At 39.5% G+C, this 21143-nt stretch overlaps 1 protein-coding gene across 2 annotated transcripts in view; it reads right to left on the reverse strand.

The window, feature by feature from the left end:
* Positions 1 to 21143, reverse strand: part of DNAJC11 (DnaJ heat shock protein family (Hsp40) member C11) — a 61830-nt gene that overhangs the window by 39541 nt on the left and 1146 nt on the right. The gene's annotated exons all lie outside the window — the stretch shown is intronic.

Raw genomic sequence — 21143 nt, forward strand, 5'->3', positions numbered from 1 at the left:
TAAGAGGTTAGAGCGGGCCTTTTATCACAGCTGAATAGCTGAAGTCACTGGTTCGATATTTCACAAATGATAAGCTCTCTCATTATCATAAAACAAAATATGTAGTATCATTAAAAATGATTCCTACAGCTGCATACTTATTTCTAAAATTCTGTGTAAAATTAAGAGATGTACTGTGCTTTAAGTCTGAAAAGTTTCATTATCTTAATCATCTGGTCATATTTTCAACATTACGTAAATCTATTATAAATTCAAGCTTTATACATCATAAAATTCACAGTGGAAAGGTTCTCTGTGACCTGACTGGTCTGCTAAAATAATCAGATTAAATACTATACAAAAATGAGATTTCTGCAATAAGGCACAAAAAATAAAAGCATACAGATTGGAAAGGAAAAAGTAAAACTATTTGCAGATGTCATCTATGTAGAAAATCATAATCTACAAAAAAGCTACTATGTGATTTTACTAAGGTCATAGGATACAGGGTCAATATGCAAACATCAGTCTATTTCTATATACTAAAAACTGAAATTTGAAAAGACAGTACCATTTAAAGTATCAAGAAACATGAACTAGTTAGGAATGAATTTAACAAGTACATGTAAGACCGGTATCCTGAAAACTACAATACACTGCTGACAGAAATTAAAGATGACCGAAAATAATTGAAAAACAAACCACATTCATGTACCAAAGGATTCAATATTATGAAGATGTCAAATTTTCCCCAAGTAATCTATAGATTCAGTGCAATACAACCAAAATTGGAGCAGGCTTTTTTAAAAGAAATTTTACTTTCCTAGTTATCTTACTAAGCAAAAATTACTCTGAAAAAGAACTGGAGGACTCATATTATTGGATTTTAAGATTTGTTATATGGCTACAGTAATCAGATCAATGTGGTACTAGTGAAAGAACAGATATACAAATCAATGGAGCATATCTGAGTTTGTGAATAGACCCCCTATCTACGGTCAGTTGGTTTCTACAAAGTTCAAGTCAAGGTAGCTCAATTATTTATTTATTTTTTCAATAAATAATGCTAGAAGAAGGGACGATCCATATGCCAAAAAAAAAAAAAGAACCTTGACTATGTATGAGCTTCCATCATTTACAAAATTCTTTCCCTGAGAAACAAAAGCTGAGGGAGTTCATTACCACTAGATCTGCCCTGCAAGAAATGCTCAAGGGAAATGTCTGCAGGTGAAATGAAAGGACACTGGACAGTAACTCAAAACTTGGAGAAATAAAGATCTCAGTAAAGGTAAATACACAGGTAATTATAGAAGCTCTTATTATTATAAAAATGGTTTTTAACTCCATGTTTTGTTTTCTCAAAGATTTAAAAGACTAATACATTTAAAAAATCATGTCTAAAAGAGTGTTGTATGGTAACTTTGGCTTGTACATAATTTGTTTCTATATAATTTAGGAGACTAATGCATTATAAAAACAACTGTAAGCTTCGTTTCTGAGTACACAATATTTAAGTGAACACCAGTATGTTGTGACATCATGACATCAACAACTGAAAGAAGTGAGACAGAGTAAGCAAAAGTTTTTGTATGTTATTGAAGTTATGCTGGTATAAATTCAAATCAGAGTGTTGTTAACTTTAGAATGTTAAATGTAAGATGATAAATGGAACTACAAAGAACATAGTTAAAGAATGAACATACATGAAAGGAAACGAGAGGGAATTAAAATGTTTCACTACAAAAAAATTAGCTAAACACAAAAGACAGTAACTTGGGAAGAAGCGAGGGAAGAAAAGATACAGGGCATAGAAAGCAAATACCAAAATGGCAGAAATAGGCCCTCCTTATCAGTAATTACTTTAAATGTCAATGGATTAAATTATCCAATCAAACAACAAAGACTGGCAGAATAGATTTTTTTTAAAAAGTACCCAATTACATGCTGTCTACAGGAGACTTGCTTTAGATTTAAAGACACAAATAGGTAAGTGAAAGGAAAGAAAAAGACGTACTATGCAAACAGTAACCAAAAAAGGAGCAGGGGTGGCTGTAGTAATATCAGACAAAATAGACTTTAAATCAAACAAGGTTGTTAAGACATTTCATACTAAAGGTTGAATATAGCAAGAAGCTAGAACAATTATAAGCATTTATGTATCTAAGGACAGACTATCAAAATAGATGAAGCAGGTACTGATGGAACTGCCGATAGAAATAGATACAAATAGATACTTTCACAGTAACAGTTGGAAACTTCAGTATCCCACTCTCAATAATGCAGAGGATAACCAGACAGAAGAGAGAGAAGGAAACAGAGCATCTGAACAACAAACCAACTACATCTACAGACAAAAATAGAATACTCTACCCCAAGACAACAGAACACACATTCTTCTCAAGTGCACATGGGACATCTCTAGGATGGACTATATGATAAGCAACAAATTTAGTCTCCATAGATTTAAAAAGATAGATATACTAAGTATCTTCTCCGACTATAATAGGATGAAGTTAGAAATCAGTAACATAAGGAAAACTGAAAATTCATAAATTTGTGTAAATTAAATACATTTTTAAACAACAAATGGATCAAAGAAGAAATCACAAGGGAAATCAGAAAATGGTTAGAGATGAATATAAAACACACCAACACTTATGAGATGCAGTGAATGCAGTGCTAAGGGGAAAATTATAGCTATGAATGTTTACATTAAAAAACAAGAAAGATTGCAAACCATCTACCTAACCCTACAACTTAAGAACAAACTAAAGCCAAAGCTAACAAGAGGAAATAATAAAGACTGCAACAGAGATAAATGAAATAAAGAACAGGAAAAAAAGAGAGAAAATTAATGAAGTCAAAAGTTGGCTCTTTAAGAAGATCAACAAAACTGACAAACCTTTAGGTAGACTAAGAAAAACAAAGAGAGAGAGAGAGAGACATGACTCAAATCACTAAACTCAGACATTAAAGTGGGGATATGAATACTGATTCTATAGAAACATAAAGGATTTATAAGAGTACTATGAACAATTAATTGTACACCAACAAATTGGGTAGCCTAGATGAAATGGACAAATTCTTAGAAATACAAAACCTACCAACATTGAATCCTGAAGAAATAGAAAATCTAAATAGACTTGTAACTAATAAGGAGATTGAATTAGTAATCAGAAGCCTCTTGACAGCGGTGGGGGAGGGGGAGAAGCCCTGATCTAATGATGGTTTCACTGGTGAAGTCTACCAGACATTTAGAAAGAACTAGTATCAATCCTTCTCAAACTTTTCCCAAATGCTGAAGTGGAGGGCACACTTCCAAACTCAAAACAAAGCTTGATAAAGACACAAGAAAAAGAGAACTAAAGGCTAATATCCCTTCTTAAGAGTGATGAAAATATCCTCAACAAAACACTAGCAAACAAAATGAGCAGTATATTAAAATCATACATTATGACCAAATGGGATTTATTCCTGGGATGCAAGGGCAGTTCAACATACGAGAATCAATCAATATTGAGAATGAAGGGAAAACCCTCACTCTATAATCTCAATTGATGAAAAAGCATCTGACAAAATTCAAAACCCTTTCATGATAAAAATATTCCGTAAACTAGGAACAAAAGGAAACTATCTCAGCATAATAAACGCCATGAAGAGTTCTTACATATGAAGACAACCTACAGCAAACACCATACTCAATGCTGAAAGATTGAAACTTTTTCCTCTACGATCAGGAACAAGGCAAGGATGTCTGCTTTCACCACTTTGGTTCAACATAGTACTGGAAGTCCCAGCCACAGCAACTGGGTAAGAAAAATAAAGTAAAGGTATCCAAATTGGAAAGGAAGAAGTAAAACGATTTCTGTTGATATGATATGATCTTAGATGAAGAAAACTCTAAAGATCCCATAATACGAGAGGCTCAAGATGGCGGTGTGAGTAGGGCTGTGGAAATCTCCTCCCACAACCATATATATTTTTGAAAATACAACAAATACAACTATTCCTAAAAGAGAGACCAGAAGATAACAGTACAACAGCCAGGCTACATCCACATCTGCGAGAACTCAGCACCTCATGAAGGGGGTAAGATACAAAGCCGTGGCCTGGGGGGACCCGAGCACTCCTGCGACCCCAGCTCACCGGCGGGGAGGAAAGGAGTCAGAGCGGGGAGGGAGTGGAAGCGCAGGACTGCTAAATAACCAGCCCTAGTAAACTGCACTTGGAGCACAGACACACACTGCATGGCGTACTGGATATTAGAGAAATGGAAAAGTAAAATCTGCAAGTGGGTCCCACAGCCGGCTCCCCTGGGACAAAAGATCCCATAATACAAATAAAAAACTGTTAAAACTAATAAATGAATTCAGCGAAGTTGCAGGATACAGTCAACACAAAAACTAGTTGCATTTCTATACATTAACAATGAATAATCAGAAAATGCAATTAAGAAAGCAGCTCCATTTACAATAGCATAAAAAATACTTAGGAATTAATTTAAGGAGGTAAAAGATTTTTATAATGAAAACAAAACACTGCTGAAATTAAAGAGGACATAAATAAATGGACAGACATTTCATATCAATGGACCGGAAGATTTAATATTAAAATGTCGATGTTACTCACAGCAGCTAAAAGATTCAATGCAATCCCTATCAAAAGGCAAATAAGAGTTTTTGAGGAAACAGAAAAATCCATCCTAAAATTCACATGGAATTTCAACAGATCCTGAGTAGCCAAAACAACCTTGAAAAAGAACAAAGGTGGAGACACACATTTCCTTATTTTAAAACATACTACAGAGTTATGGTAATCTAAAGAGTGTGGAAGATAAAGATAGACACATACACTAACAGAATAGAACTGAGAGGTCTGATATAAACCCTCACATACCTGGTTAAATGATTTTTGACCAGAGTGCCAAGACTACTCTACTCGTAGGGAAAGGACAGTCTTTTCAACAAGCGGTGCTGGGCAACCTGGATATCCACAAGTAAAAGAATGAATGAAGTAGGACCCGCACCCAACACCATACATAAAAATTGATGCAACTGATTTCTGATTTCTCTGTGTGTTGACTTTGTATCCCTCAACTTTGCTGAATTTATTAGTCTATCCACTCAAAAGGGATCAAAGACCTAAACGAGAGCAAAAACTGTAAGACTCTTGGAAGAAAACAAAGGGCAAAAGTTTCATGACATGGATTTGGCAATGATTTCTTGGACATAACACGAAAGGCATAGGCAATAAAAGAAAAAATAGACAAACTGCACTTTATCAAAAGTAAGAACTTTTGTTACTTTTGAAATCAAAGGATACCACCAAGAAAGTGAAAAACAACCTATAGAGCAGGAGGAAATAGTAGCGAATCATATTTCTGATAAGGGATTAATATCCAGAATATATGAAGAACTCCTAAAACACAACAAAAACAAACAACCTGATTCAAAACTGTCAAAGGACTTGAATAAACATTTATCCAAAAAAACATACAATGAATAGCCAATAAGCATATGAAAGGATGTTCAGTATAATTAGGAAAATGCAAATCAAAACACAATGAGATACCACTTCACCCCATTAGGATGGCTATTCTAAAACCAACAAATAGTTATTAGCAAGCATTGGCAAGACTGTGAGAAATTGGAACCCATGTGCACTGTTAGTGGGAATGTAAAATGGTATAGCTTTTGTATTTCAGTTCCTCAAAAAATTAAAAATAGATTTGCCATATGATCCCTTAATCCCACTTCTGGGTATATGCTCCCCAAAACTGAAGCAGGGTATTGAACAGATTTGTATATCCATGTTCAGAGCAGTATTATTCACAATAGCTAAAACATGGAAGTAGCTCAAGTGTTTGTTCATCAACAGATGAATGCTTATCAGCAAAATGTGGTACATACATACAATGGAATATCATTCAGTCTTAAAAAGGTAGGAAATTCTGACATACACAACATGGATGAACTTTGAGAGCATTAAGCTAAGTGAAATAAGCCAGTCACAAAAAGAGAAAAACTGTACGATTCCAACTTACATGGGGTACGTGGAGTAGTAAAAAATCAGACAGAAAGTAGAATGGTGCCTGCCAGGGCTGGGGGTGCGGCGAGTGGAGAGTTGTTGCTTAACAGATATAGAGTTTCAATTTTGCAAAATGAAGAGTTCAGAAGACAGATGATGCCATGTGATGGTTGCACAAGAATATAAATTTACTAATACCACCAAACTGTACACTTAAAAATGGTTAAAATGGTAAATTCTGTTTTGTGTATTTAATTTAAAAAATTAGAAAAAAGAACCCTCAAAATGGAAAAGAGAGCCAAATATGAAAGCTAAAACCATAAAGCTTCTTAAAGAAAACATCTGAGATAATCTTTGCAACCTTGAGTTACAGATTTCCTATTTAGGATAAAGAAAAATACTTGTAAAACATGTATCTGATAGGCTTGTATTCAGAATATACAAAGAGCTCTTACAACTGAAGAAAACAAAACAACTCAATAAAATGAGTAAAAGATTTAAACAAACTTAACCAAAGATGATACGGGACAGCCTCTACAACAGCTGGTGTTGGCAAAACTGGAGTGTTACATGTAAGAGAATGAAACTGGATCATTGTCTAACCTCACACACAAAAGTAAACTCAAAATGGATCAAAGACCTGAATGTAAGTCATGAAACCATAAAACTCTTAGAAAAACACACAGGCAAAAATCTCTTGGACATAAACATGAACAACTTCTTCATCAATATATCTTCCCGGGCAAAGGAAACAAAAGCAAAAATGAACAAGTGGGACTATATCAAGCTGAAAATCTTTTGTACAGCACAGGACACCACCAATAGAACAAAAAGGCATCCTACGGTATGGGAGAATATATTCATAAATGACAGATCCGATAAAGGGTTCACATCCAAAATATATAAAGAGCTCATGCACCTCAACAAACAAAAAGCAAATAATCCAATAAAAAAATGGTCAGATGAGCTGAACAGTTCTCCAAAGAAGAAATCCAGATGGCCAACAGACACATGAAAAGATGCTCCACATCGCTAGTCATCAGAGAAATGCAAATTAAAACCACAGTGAGATGTCACCTCACACCAGTTAGGATCGCCACCATCCAAAAGACAAACAACAAATGTTGGCAAGGTTGTGGAGAAAGGGGAACCCTCCTGCACTGCTGGTGGGAATGTAAATTAGTTCAACCATTGTGGAAAGCAGTATGGAGGTTCCTCAAAATGCTCAAAATAGACTTACCATTTGACCCAGAAATTCCACTTCTAGGAATTTACCCTAAGAATGCAGCAGCCCAGTTTGAAAAAGACATATGCACCCCTATGTTTATCACAGCACTATTTACAATAGCTAAGAAATGGAAGCAACCTAAGTGTCCATCGGTAGATGAATGGATAAAGAAGGTGTGGTACATCTACACAATGGAATATTATTCAGCCATAAGAAGAAAACAAATCCTACAATTTGCAACAACATGGATGGAGCTAGAGGGTATTATGCTCACTGAAATAAGCCAGGTGGAGAAAGACAAGTATCAAATGATTTCACTCATCTGTGGAGTATAACAACAAAGAAAAAACTGAAGGAACAAAACAGCAGCAGACTCACATAACCCAAGAATGGACTAACAGTTACCAAACAGAAAGGGACTGGGGAGGATGGGTGGGAAGGGAGGGAAAAGGGGGGGAAAGAAACAGGGCATTATGATTAGCATGTATAAAGAGGGGGGGCATGGGGAGGGCTGTGCAACACAGAGAAGACAAGTAGTGACTCTATAGCATCTTACTATGCTGATGGACAGAGACTGGAATGGGGTGTGTGTGAGGGACTTGCTGATGGGGGGAGTCTAGTAAACATAATGTTCCTCATGTAATTGTAGACTGATGATACCAAAAAAAAAATACAGCATTATCACAGTTTACATAACAATTCTCTATTAACAATTTCATTTGTTTTAAAAAGGCTGCAGTGGACATCCCTATAGCCAAAACTTTCTGTGTATCCATGATATCTTTTTGAAAATAAGTTTCTAGAATTGTTGGGTTAAAGGGTATGAGGCTTCCATTTTAGTCTACAGAACTGCTCTCCAGAAGTGTGTACAATATAATATTGTGTATTTAAATTATCCAAGGAATACATGAATAAGGCTTAAAATAGTACCATTAGATTTATAACCCAAAACAGCATTCATCCCCCTAGATGCAAGTACTTTCAAATCTTCAAGCATTTCTTCATTTACAATTTATAAATAATGTGCTTATACTCATATCCTTAATTTTAACTTTTAGACTTCATCTAATCATTAGGAGAATTTAGTTCTCTTGCACTTTGGCTTCTCTTTCCCCCCTTTCCTATGTAGTTATCACAGCTTTGGCTCAAATCAATATATAACTTTAAAAGTTAACTTATTTATTAGAAATTAAAAAATAGACTATAGTTCAAAGCTGAATGAACTATGATTACATTTCTTTTCCTTAACTACTTTTTAATTTTTCCTGGAGTTCACAATGGCTTCATTTTTTCATTTGCTTTAGCTTTCTATGCATCTAACGGGTTCTTCTCCAGCTCCTCATAGTAAACTTGTGGTAAAGATATCTAATATTCCTCTCAATGTAAAATTAAATAATTCACCAATTCCATGTTTTGTTTTTCCTAAGAGGTATTTCTGAGATCTCTGCATTATATCAGACGTCAGGCCTGCTAAACAAGCTTCACCCTAGGATTTCCTGTCATCATCTTCCAGGGTATATCTTTCTTTTCTCCTTAATTTTGGTGGAGCTCAATCTACAGTAGTTTCCTTACAAAAGGTGGTGGGAAAGAAAAATTTTTTAGATTTTTCATGTCTCAAAATGTTTTTATACTCTGCCTTTATACTTGATAATTAATAGCTGACTGGGTGTAGAAATCTAGCTAGGAAATAACTTTTCCTCAGGATTTTTACTGTACTGCTCCACTGTGTTCTAGTTTGTGGTACTCCTGGTGAGATATTTGATGTCACTCCAATTACCAGTCCTTCGTGACCTGTTTGGACACTCTTGGGCCTCTTTTTAACCTATAATTTCCCTGAGTATGGGTCTTCCCCCCACCCTCAACCCCCACCACCATGCTAGTTACTTGACTGACCCTTTTCAATCTAATCTTGTATCTTTTAATTCTGAGAAATTTTCTCATACAGCTTAACAATGTCTTCCCCTTAATTTTACCTTATTTAATGTCTAAGAATTTATCTCTGAATTTAAAAATTTTACTTCTGTGGGATTTCCTCATCATGCTCTTCCAGTCCTGTTATCTTATTTTTAATTTCTATATCAGACGTCAGGCCTGTTAAACTTCGATTTTAATTTCTAACAAACTTTAATCTCTAAGAGAAGTCACATATTTTTTTACACATTTCTTTTTGAAGTATCATTTTGCTCTTATCTACACGTGATCACTTCTTTCTCTGAAGGCAATCTCGTTGTGGAATCCCCTGCACTGCTTCCTTCCTTCTGGTCTCGCCTTGCCATCCGCAGTCTTAAGGGCTTCCTGCTGCCTTCCCTCCAACACCTCACGTTCTTTGGCAATCCATTTATACTGAAGGTAAGGGGACAGGAAGCTGCTGGGAAGCTCTGTTGGTGCGAATGAGCCTTGTCATGTGATGAGCATCCCGGAGGGGCTGGGAGGTTTTGTTCAGTGGTCTTTCCTCTTTGACAGGCTGGTTTCTTCAGGGAAGAGCCTGGAGGACAAAGGGAAGAGGCTGGAAGTCTCACCAGCAGGGTAAAGTCTTCTGCGTTCTCTGCGTCTGTTAAGGTACTACTCTCACCCACTTGCGTGTCTACGTCCAGGCTCTAAAGACTCTCTGGTTCAGTTTCTCCAGGGAATAAGCCCCCTGTCTCCTGGGTGGGTGGGCTAAACCATGAGTACTATTTCCAAAAAGAAAAAAAAATCTTTGACAATCTGGTAGATACAAAAAGCATTCCCTATTTTATTTATTTTTTATTAAGGTATTATTGATATGTACTTATGAAGGTTTCACATGGAAAACAATGTGGTTATTACATTCTCCCATTTACCGAGCCCCCCCATACCCGACTGCCATTACTGCCCATCAGTATGGTAAGAAGCATGCTCCATTTTAAACTGCGTTTAGTTACTAGTGAGGGTGAACATTTTCCCATATATTTATTTGCATTTTAGATGTTTTTCTTTTATGAAATGACCTATTTGTTTCCTTTGTAGTGTTTTCCTATTAGGAATTTTTCTTTTTGATTTCTAAAAGTTCTTTATATATATTAGAAATATGAATCTTCTATCAAACAAATATTGCAGTTTCCTTCTGAGCCTTTTAATTGTGCTTTTGTTTTTTTTCTTTTTTAGGATTTACATTTTTTTCCTTTTAACAAACACAGAAGTTTCTAATTTTTTGCAAAATCAAACCTATCAATTGTCTTTTCTGATTTCTGCTGTGATGTCATGCTTAGAAATGTCTAACTCTAATTTTTTTCATATTTTCTCCCCTTAAATAATTAAACAATTGAAGACATCTCTCTATTTTCACTTATTTAAATTCTAGTGATAGCGACCACCCCTGGAATCAGTGTGATAGCACATATTCAAAAAGCATACTGTGCCTCCGCACATTTTCTCCCTTCATTTAACAAAGCAAGCTGAAATGTGTCAGGAACATCACACGAGTGAGCCATGACAGTACTGGTCAGAAAGGCTGGCTCAGGGTTCTCCAGGTGTGGTATGGGGCCCCCTGGGGATGCCTGAGACTCTTTTGGGGATCCACAGGTCAGAACTATTTTCATAATAAAATTAAGCTGTTATTAACTGCCTTTTTGTCATTCCCTCACTAATGCACAGTGGGCTTTTCTTGAGGCTACATGAAGTGTGATGACATCATTGTTCTGATGGAAAATGGGATGTGTACATGTGTATTTTTATGTTTGCTAGAAACTTGTAAAGTGCTGGTTTTAGGGTCTAAATATGAGTTTTCAGAGACTGCCTCACTGGTTCTCAGTTCTTTTCCTGTGTTCTTACTAGCTATCTTTTGTTGTATCTACTATGATATCTGTATATCTGTAACTTCATTCTCTTCCAATACATAGCTATTCTGAAATCCTTAAGTCTTCCTTGAGTCTTACTGAACTACAAGTACACTTGTGTCTTCTTTTACAACATTTTATCAATTCTTCAGATTTAATTTCTAATTAAAATCAATAGTTACAACCCACATAAACAAAAGCTCTTTGGGGGTCCTCAATAACTTCAGAATGTAAAGGGGTCTTGACATAAACGAGTTGGAAAATGCTGTCAGACGATACTGCAGTAGCAAGCAATTCAAAAATCCCCAAGGTTCATTTCTCCCTCACTTCACACGTCCACCTCGGGCCCGCTAGCTCTGCCTGGCAATGCTGTCAGAGCCCAGGCTGACCGAGCAGCCACCCTTTGGGACCACTGCCAGTCACTGAGGCAAAGGGAAGGGCACAAGACCTTTGGCCCGGCCCTCTGGCTCAGATGGGCACTTAAACTCCACTCATCACTGGCTAGAACAAGTCACAGGGCCTCCCCTCAACTGCCAGGGGACCAGTACCTGCAGTCTTACCATGTGCTGGGCAAGCAAAGAACCAGTATGTTTGGTGTGGAGCACTAAATACCTACCCCAGTGATGATACTAAATATCTTGAAGATGTAACAGAGCACGCAATCAACAACTTAACAACACTCACACTTACACTCGTTTCAGAAGAGTAGAGTCACTAGTATTTTGTTGCTGAAGCTATAATTTCAAGTGCAAATTGCCAGGCTATACCTACATTGCTGTATTTCAGCAGCTAAGCATCCACAAATGATATTCGACTGGATTTTGGGAAGTCTGCCTAATCACCACAATGGAAGATTCATTACTGCCCACATGCGCCACAACAATCTGACTGAAACAAACTGCATCGGCTAATAAAAACCTGTCATTTTTTTATGATACTTGGTGCTCATACAATTTAAAGGGAAAACCAGATTTCAGAGCTAATTAACACCAAGACAGTATGGTGTTTTGTGCTGAGGCAGGGCTGCTTCGTGTAGACAGAGGGTGTTACGGATTATTTGCTGTCACTGAGTAGATACTGATCATACCAAGAGAATAAGCCACTCACTCATCAGGCACTAAACACAACCAATGAGCTGCACTTGGAAAAATTTCCTCCCTCATTTTGTAAAGGTTCTCACTACACATTCTGAAGCTTTGTACAATAAAACTGCGCTCATACTGGCCCTGTCATCTTCGGATGCCACTTTCCCTGCTCAGCACAGCCTTCCACCGTTTTTGTTTACATGCGGAACATTTCTGGAGGGTCTGGAAATGAGCTCCACCCGTGGGGCTCATACGCAAACAGTAACAGGCTGCCAGCGGTGCATGTGGACTCGCCCTCCGTGCCGAGCGCAGTGCAGACGGTACGCATTCTGCCTGAGCAATCTTTCTCAGGAGCAGCTCAAGTTGAACTGATTTCGTGAGACTAACCTATGTCTAAGTAAAAATTCAGTTCTATTTAACTGACAAAAGGAAAAAAAACTCAGAAATAAACCTAATCTACCTGCAACTTATTTGCTTTTAAAAATGCCAGTACTAGAGCCAATAGAAAATATGATGAACAAGCCACCTTTTACACTGCAAAGAAGGAACATAAGAGGAAGACAACGTGTCAGGGAAAAGGATCAGGCCAGCAAGCAGCCCTGCTCTTCTAGCCTGACATTCAGTCTGACCGAGTCTCCACAGGCCGGGCCTTACTCTGGGCCCAAGCATGAAGGCATGTGCTTGAAACTGCTTTCTTCCTCCTGTACCTGACTTTAAACAATTTTCTTAGGTGAATATTTAGATTTATCAAGCATAATTGATAAATTCTTTCCAATAAATACCCCTAGAATGACTGCTGCCAAAATTGCAACACAGTCCTCAAGAATACAGGTATGCCACAAGGTAAAATGCACCTACTAAGGGGAGTGTGTACTTTTAAGTGGCAACCACTTCAAGTCTGCACACTTACTGAATGCCAGCCCTGGCCTAAGTATTGCAGGAGATACAAAAGGAATACAGCCCTTACCGTCAAGGAGATGACAAGCTAAGGATGTGTGTGGGAAAGGTTTCCCCCCCAAAACCCCCCCACACATGGATTTAGCCAAATAATATAAAACAGAAGTGCTCATATTAATAATGGTCTGGAAGTAAGTTCAGGGCAGTCAGAATACAGAACTTCATCGAGGTGGAGGGGTGTAAGTGGGAATGCAAAAAGTGGATTTTGATTTGCTCTGGTATCCAAGATGGGCCCAGGGTTTCAGGGGAAAAGAACAGGCCAGTGCTGGGGACAGAGAGACAGGCAAACTGGCAAGAGTAAAGGAGCACAAGCAAGCAGGAAGCAGGCGAGGAACAGCCTTGGACATCCATCCACTGTTCCTGAATTCAGCAGACATTCGGTAAGCACCTATCATGTGCCCCCACTGTGCTAGGACACAACAGTGACCCAGAGAGCCGCAGTCTCTGACCTCATGGAGCTTACTCTGCAGTGGAAGGCAGAACATTACCATAGGTAGGCAGAAAATATGCAAAACATCTGATTCCTAAGGGGCTTTATTTTAAAAGTGGAGCCATGAGTTGGACCCTTACCCAGTAAACAACAGGAAGCTACGAAAGATTTCTGGGTAGAGAAATAACATGATCAGTACTGTTTGTTAGTATTTGGTACAGCTTAACTAAAACCGACAGAAATCACAACCGGAGAGGCCTGAGGAAAACTACAGCAAAAGTGTAGGGCTGACCTTATGAGGACTGGTTGGCAGCCGAGAAACTGAAACAGAAACAAAGGGATCAGCGTTGGCTGGAGAGGAGAGGACTCAGGGACTGAGCTGATCTATGGGACAGTCAAAAGGGGCTCAGTATTACACAGAGAAGAAAAACCAAAAAGCATTCAGGATTTGTAGCTCGAATGCACGGGCCAGGGAGGAATCGGGAGGCCATGAGGCGTGGGGGAAGGTGAGCTTGAACACCTAAGCACAGGGCCCAGAAGGCAGGAAGAGATGCACGAGAAGAAAGAGATTTTACAGAGCCCAGCTGGTGGGGACTGAGGCTGGGGAAGTCTGAGGGGGAGTGGGGGATGAGGGCTCGGCAAGGTGAGAAAGGACCCGGAGAGCATCACAGAGGCCGAAGGGGTCCTTCCAGGTAGCCGCTGTGTCACAAATGCACTTTGCTCACAAAATACTTCCACTGGTATTTCCTCACTTGATACTTTAATACTCACAAAATGTCTTGAGGCTGGTGTAGAGGACGTGAAGGTTCGTATGGCCAGGATTCTCACCTGACCCTGGTCTGCTTGCTCACTGCACATGTGTGGGCAGTACTGATTCTACATGAAGAGCTCCGCCCAGCGCTCTGGGCTGCAGGGCTGCAGGAGAGCAGAGGTGGGAGTGGTGGCAGTGCCGGGACAGAGACTGAGACAGCTGCGGGGGTGGGGAGGCCCAGAGGCAGAGACCGGCTTGCTGCACGCAGACCTGTTCTGCACTTGACCTGCCATCGTGGGAATAAAGTTGGGTATAAACCCTTTCACCCCAAGAATGTTCATGTCATTTAACAGTCTCACTGAATCAAGAGTGAACTTGCCCGGGGCTGAAACCCATTGGCAAGATGGTTGGTATTAGAATCTCCAATCTACAGATAAAAACTGTGAGGATCAAAAATACTAAATTACTTGTCTAAGATGGAGAAGGAATTGACTTAAGGACCCCTGACCTAAAAGACGGCTGGAAGTTAATCACTTGTGTAGCCTGGCTCACACTAAACTTTGGTTCATGAAGATACCTTTCCGAAAGTGAAAGGCAGCCTAGAGAGGAAACACATTTATAATACATCCATCAGACAAAGGACTCATCCAAATTATGTAAAGAACTCTGGCAAATCAATAAAAGCATTCCTTATTAACTTTTATGCTCATGGTACTAGTAAAAATACACAGCCATTCACTTTACATAGTAATATGTCCATTACTATGCTAAGTGCTTATGTGCATTCCTGCTTAATTCTCCCAACAGCCCTGTGACAATAAAATTATTGTCAGGAGTTTACAGATGAAGAAACAGACTCAGAGAGTTAAGTAACTTGCCCCAGATCAGCTGCTAGAAAGTCAACTTGGACCTGACTTCAAGTGCTTTGTTCTTTCAGCCACTAACTCCTTCCAAAGCTTCCCCATCATCTTTGGCCTTTTCAAATAATAACCAACAAACGCTCACAGGTGCTAACCCGCCAGGTACTGGGCTGAGTGGTTTCAGCTGTCCTTCCCTAAAGCCTGAGCTCCACATCACCTTTGTTGCGTACAGGGGTCAGGTGGACACACTACTATTTCACATGATTTTGGAAGTCTGCCTTCTATGGACATTTTAAGACTCATCACTTTGGTGAGTTTGAGAGAGAAACTATCAAATCAGGCACAAGTCAGAAAAGCTAAGAAGGAGGTTGATCAAACAGTTCCAACTTTCCACAACGAGGAATAACCTTTAAAACCTAAGTTTTACTTAACATAGAGGGGAAAACTTAACAAAATGTACAGAACCCATTACCCCCAAGATGGTAACATAAGTTAAAAAAAAAAAGGATTAGGCAATCGGAACTCTGAACAGCAGAACTCTGAAAAAGAAAGAAGGCAGGGCCCCAGGCACCTTCAAGGTTTATGGGGCAGAGAAACCCCCTAAGCATGCCTCTGCTGAGGACAGCGGGGAGAACAAATGGGCCACAGGAGCAGAAATCCTGGCCCCTAACCAGAGGTCATTCCAGTGCTAAGGAAGTATTTCCCCATCACTGTAGAAGTCTGTTTTCATTTCTCCTCTGGGTCTGGCCATATGTTTCATTTGGTGCCCTTGATATACAACAGTAAATACAAAGGCCAACATCTTAGGGAAATGAGCTCAAGTTTTTTGGGGTCACTTTCTGGGTCAAAGCGGATGGTTCAGAGTCTACCTTCACATCAAAGGTTTGGCTTATTTTTCCCTAAAAGCCCGACCTTGTATTTTTTTCTCGTCCAAGTCCATCTGTTACATCCTGCCCACTCATGCAGACTTCTTGTGGTTGAAGTCTGTTGGCATTTTACTACTGAAGAATGTTCTGGCTCCTGCAGACCAGGGAGGGAACACTGTGCACTCACTGCACGAGGAGTGGTTCCAACAGTTCAAGAGCCAAACAGGCCCCAGCGGTCAGGCTACGCCTCCGAGGAGGAGGACCTTCCTCCTGGGAGTGAGGGCTGTATGATGCGTGTGCCCCGAGGGTGGTAATAAAGCAGCAATATTCCCAATGGTCTTTTTTTCCCCCTGGTGCTATCTTTTAAACATTTATGCTATTTTATTTTGTTTCTTCATCTGTTGTCTTAAATCCATAAATAAAGTAATAAAATTAAAATGAAAATTTAATAAAAGTAAACACTAAAATTCCACAAGCAAGCAAAACATGCTGCTTGTATGCCCCATATTTTCCTCTCATTATTTTATTACTGAACTCCCAGCAAATATATAAGCTTTCAATTGAATTCTCTTTAAGGAAAAAAAAAAAAAAAAAAAAAGGTCTTTTGGTAGATAATACAGAACTAGGGCATTAAAATTTCAAGAAGCAATTGTTTGAAATGCCCAAAGCAAAAAGGAAATAACTAGCTATGGTTCATTAAAGAAAACACATTTTATAATTCAGCCTCACTGTGTTTGCTAATCACATAATGAGAAGACGCTGGAACTGGCTGGATATGCTAAGAGCAGCCTCCCAACCCCAAGGCAAGAACAGGGGACACCACACTCTGTGCCCTGCTTGTCACCTTCGCCTCTCATCAGGTCCTGCCCTGCAGCCTGGTCTCTTCCAAGCCGACAGCTCACAACGGTATGTTTGGGTCCCACTCTGCTTTACCCCAGCCAGCCTTCTGGATTACTCCTTGTACCCTATTCCCATGCTTAGCCTCTCTCCCACCCTCCAATTTAAACTCATGACCCTCTAGGAAGCTGAGTTCAGAAAGACGGCTGTCTTTTTTTTTCTTTTCTAGGAGAGCAAGTGAGAGGCTTTTATTTAAAGAGAGAGGACAGGGCTCCTAGCTCACACCAGGAGGGCCGGGTGGTTTGTTGTCTAGAGGTTTTACAGGTGGTAGAGACAAAGGGCTAGGGATATACACCTGCTAAGTGACCCCCAAATGTGTATCTTTGTAGTCTTCTTGGTTATTTACAAGAAGTTTACTGCTCTGATTTCCTCCCAGGATAGCAGCTTCCTGGTCTGGGAGCATATCACCCAAGACTGCCTGCTTTGCTTCCAAGGTGGGCTGAGTTATTGTGTTTATTAAAGAGTGTGTTAAGGAATTTACTTTTTTAACTAATTGGGTTTTAAAATCAATCTTACTTTCAAGATGGAACCTTCCTGTTTTTACTACATTGTTTTGGGCTTGCTTGTTAAATTGCCCAGGCTGCAAATCACTTGATAAGGGCGGAGGAAGAAAAGCAGCACCTGGGTAAAGTCAGAAAAACAACCTGGCCCCCCAGCAGGCCAAAGCAAATCCCACAACGGATTACCTTGCTTCCCCCACCCCCCAGGCCGGCCCTCACCCTACTCTGTCTAAACCCATGGTCCCTGTCTCATCCCCCCTCCTCAGATGAAGACCCTAGCTGCTGCTAGGGAGAGGCGACAAGGACTGCTCTGGCTGCTTCATGCTGAGAGCGGGGGCAGTAAGGTCTCTATCCACTGGTCAGTCGAGAGAGCCTTGGAAGATGGGCTCTTCTATCTTGGGTTCCATTTCCATCACCATTTGCAGTTTTATGGCTTCAAAAGGATTTAGAAAACCAGCTCCCGTATCTTAGTCCGAGGGACTCCTGGGCCTGACATGGCTTGGGGTAGCTTCTGGAGGTCCTGGAGTGAATCAGACAACTGTCTCTTGGAGATAAAGTATTTTGAACAGAAAGAGTAAAAAAAGCTTTGGGAATTCATAACCTAATACTTGGCTTAAATTCTGGCACTTTTATTGACACCACAGACGGATAGCAAATTTAGCCAGGATGAAACATACCAAAGCTTTTCATGTACATACATGTCTTCTTAAAATAAGCAAAAACCTCATGTTTATCCAAGAAATACAACAATAAATGGAACTGAATAACTGCTTACGCCAGGCACTCACACACATCCTCACTACATTATTTCATGTCAAAGAAAATGGGGAGCAAAATGCCAGTTAAACAACTAGCCCGGAGGCACAGTAAAGCTGGGATTTGAATACAGGACTATCTGGCCGCGAAGGCTTACAGGGCCGCCCCTCTTCCTCTCTAATCCAGGAAGGAAGTATGCTGCAGGTAAGTAGAGACTCAGAGGTTAGATGACTTACTCAAGGGCATCCAGTGGCAGCGTGGGCTGAAATTCCTGCTCCTAACACCTTAGGAAGGTGATCATCTGGGTAAGTTAGGTTTTTGGATAGGCCAAGGCTCAACATGTTTTATGCAGGGGCTTTGTTATAAATATCAGACTTTGAACATAGTGTAGTAAATGGGAAGCTCACTGAAGGAATAACCTTCTCAAACCCCTCTTTATATTCCTTGTTAAGACTAAACTAACTGCCTGACCACCATGAGGTCAGATAAGCAGCAAATGAATAAACAGGCAGCACCTCAGCGCTTCAGGGACCTGACTGCACCTGGCTTAGTCTACTCTTTTACACTCAGTGTCTGTTGATAACCCAGCCATTCTGAATGACTTTGTCCCCCCAGGTCAATTCAGTGACCAAGGACCTTTCCTCTACTGCTCTAGCCCTTTCCTCCCATCTGCAGTCCAGATCCACATGTTAGGCCCACTCTGTGACTTTAACCTGCAGCCAGAGAAACCCAGACTACCAATAATTGTGGAAAAGAACAATGTGGAAAGGAAAATTCCTTCCATATCAGGGAAGGAATGAAGATGCAGGGACTCTGATAAAACTTCTTATTGGTAAGTAATGATTTTGCACTTCTAGTTTCATGGCTGTTCCAGAAAGATGGAGATCTCAGAACACTGACCTTCATTAGTGGAGGGCAAGAAAAAGCCTTTTTACTTAAATTTATTTTTAAGTAACAATTGTGTGTGTTTTTTTTTTTAAAGTGTTTAAAACTTGAAAAGGAGACTGACCCCTTTAAGGGTGAATCAACTGGGACCAAAGATATTAAAATGGTTTATATACACTGTCAAATGACCTGTGTAAAAACAAACTCTTTCAAGGGCAATACGACATTGACAAAATTGGAATTAGAGTATTTAGAAGTAAAGTGGGTTTAAAATGTGTGAATTAAAATGTGTCGAAAAACTGCATAAGGGAAATTTCACTCTGATTTACTTTCAGGAAAGCTTTCTCCAAATAAATTTTGGAAATTCATCTCACAAATCTCCAATCAGTCAGATTTTAGGCACCTGAGGATGCATGGGCCCACACTACAGAAGAGAAGCCAATCTCGTTTCCTGTGTTCCCAGGTAATGATAAATTACTCTGTTCCCTCAGGTGGGGGAGGTAGACAAATGGCTCCACAATGTAAACAGGAGATCCTGAACACTAGAGAAAGGGAATCCTTGGGATCATGTAAGTCTTGTCTAGAGCAGTCTGGTGGTCCTGTCTAATTTCCTGCATCATCCCCTGGACTACAGTTTAAGGGGGTATTTTAAAGTTTAATAACTGGGGAGATTCATAAACTGATTTTTGACATTTCTGTTACTTCAATTTTGTGTCAGGCTGCTTCCATTTGAGACTCTTAGGGAGAAGTGTGAAATTCTTGAATGTTGAGGGTTTTGAAGATACTCTTTTGAAAGTACTCTAAAGTCTGGTGGGAAGCTCACCTCAAAGGGTGCCAAGCTGCAGCACCGACAGCACACACACAAACAGGTGGTATTGTCCCTCTTCCAACCACACAGTTAAGAATTAAGATCACTTCTTTTTCTCTAACTCTCCAACTAAATCATGTTATTTCAACTTCAGGTTAAAAACTTATAGTAAATATCAAATCCAAAGATGACTTTCAGAGCTGCTCCTCCAGTAGGATCCTGAGAGAAAAAATCTGCACTCTGCACCTGACACGTTTTATGCTGAATTTGACAAAGGCAACACAAAGTGATCTAAACAAGACCACGTTTCATAGTGGTTTCACCTACAACCATAAATATGGGAAATGCCCTCCACTCATTAGAAAAAGTAAAGTTTTTTTAAAAGAAGTATTTCTTTGGCTCCCATCAATCAGTCCAGTAGCAATGACAGGTCCTTTGGGGTTGAGCATTTAAAAAAGTAGTTAACTGTCAAACCACTATGTTGTATACTTGAAACCAATATTATAGTTCATCAACTATACTTCAATAAAGAACAGTAAAACAAAAACAATGACAGGTCCTAAGATTCCAGCAGTCTCAAGGTATACTTTTAACAAATGTTTACCTAGGATTTTGGCCACAACTATTATCCCAGATCTTTTTGATCATTTACAGTGGCTTAAGATGAGGAAGCCTGGTAAATGAATAAATAGCTGTTCAATATCAAATACTGATAACCCAGATTAAATGAGTGGTAAGAAAGGTTGTCAGAAAAGCTAGTTTCATTTACTGCTTTGCTTCTAAGAATTGGAGAAAACTTAAAATAACTAGCCAGACAACTTCCTTCAAAGGGAAAGAAACTCAAGGCCAAAGAAGCCTTACCCAAAGCCTTAATACTGATTAGTTCCAAGAACCTCCAGGTTTCCTATGGCAGACTAATGGGATTTGAAATTCTCAAAAATATTCCATTTGACATTTTCATGGTAAATAGTGGCTAACACATTTGAAGAATTCTCATGTGGGGTGCCCAAGGACACAGTACCAGAACCAGCAGCTCTCTAGCCTGAGAGCTGGTAAGCTAGAGCAGAAGGGCAGCCCCGAGGTCAAGAGCTGGGGCTCCAGAGTCAGGCTGCCCAGGGCTGATTCAGGCTCTTGCACTTTCTAGTTGGCGTGACTTTGGGCAAGCTACTTAATCTTTCTATGCCTCAGTTTCCTCAGCTATAAATCAAGGATTTTCATAATACCTACCTTAAGAGCCGACACAACAATTAAATGGGATAACAAAGTTTCATTCAGCACGGTGGCCCTGCATAAAGTAAGCACTCCAAAAAAAGTTTA

Source organism: Manis javanica, chromosome 4 (assembly GCF_040802235.1).
Source record: "Manis javanica isolate MJ-LG chromosome 4, MJ_LKY, whole genome shotgun sequence".
NCBI classification, from domain to species: Eukaryota; Metazoa; Chordata; class Mammalia; order Pholidota; family Manidae; genus Manis; species Manis javanica.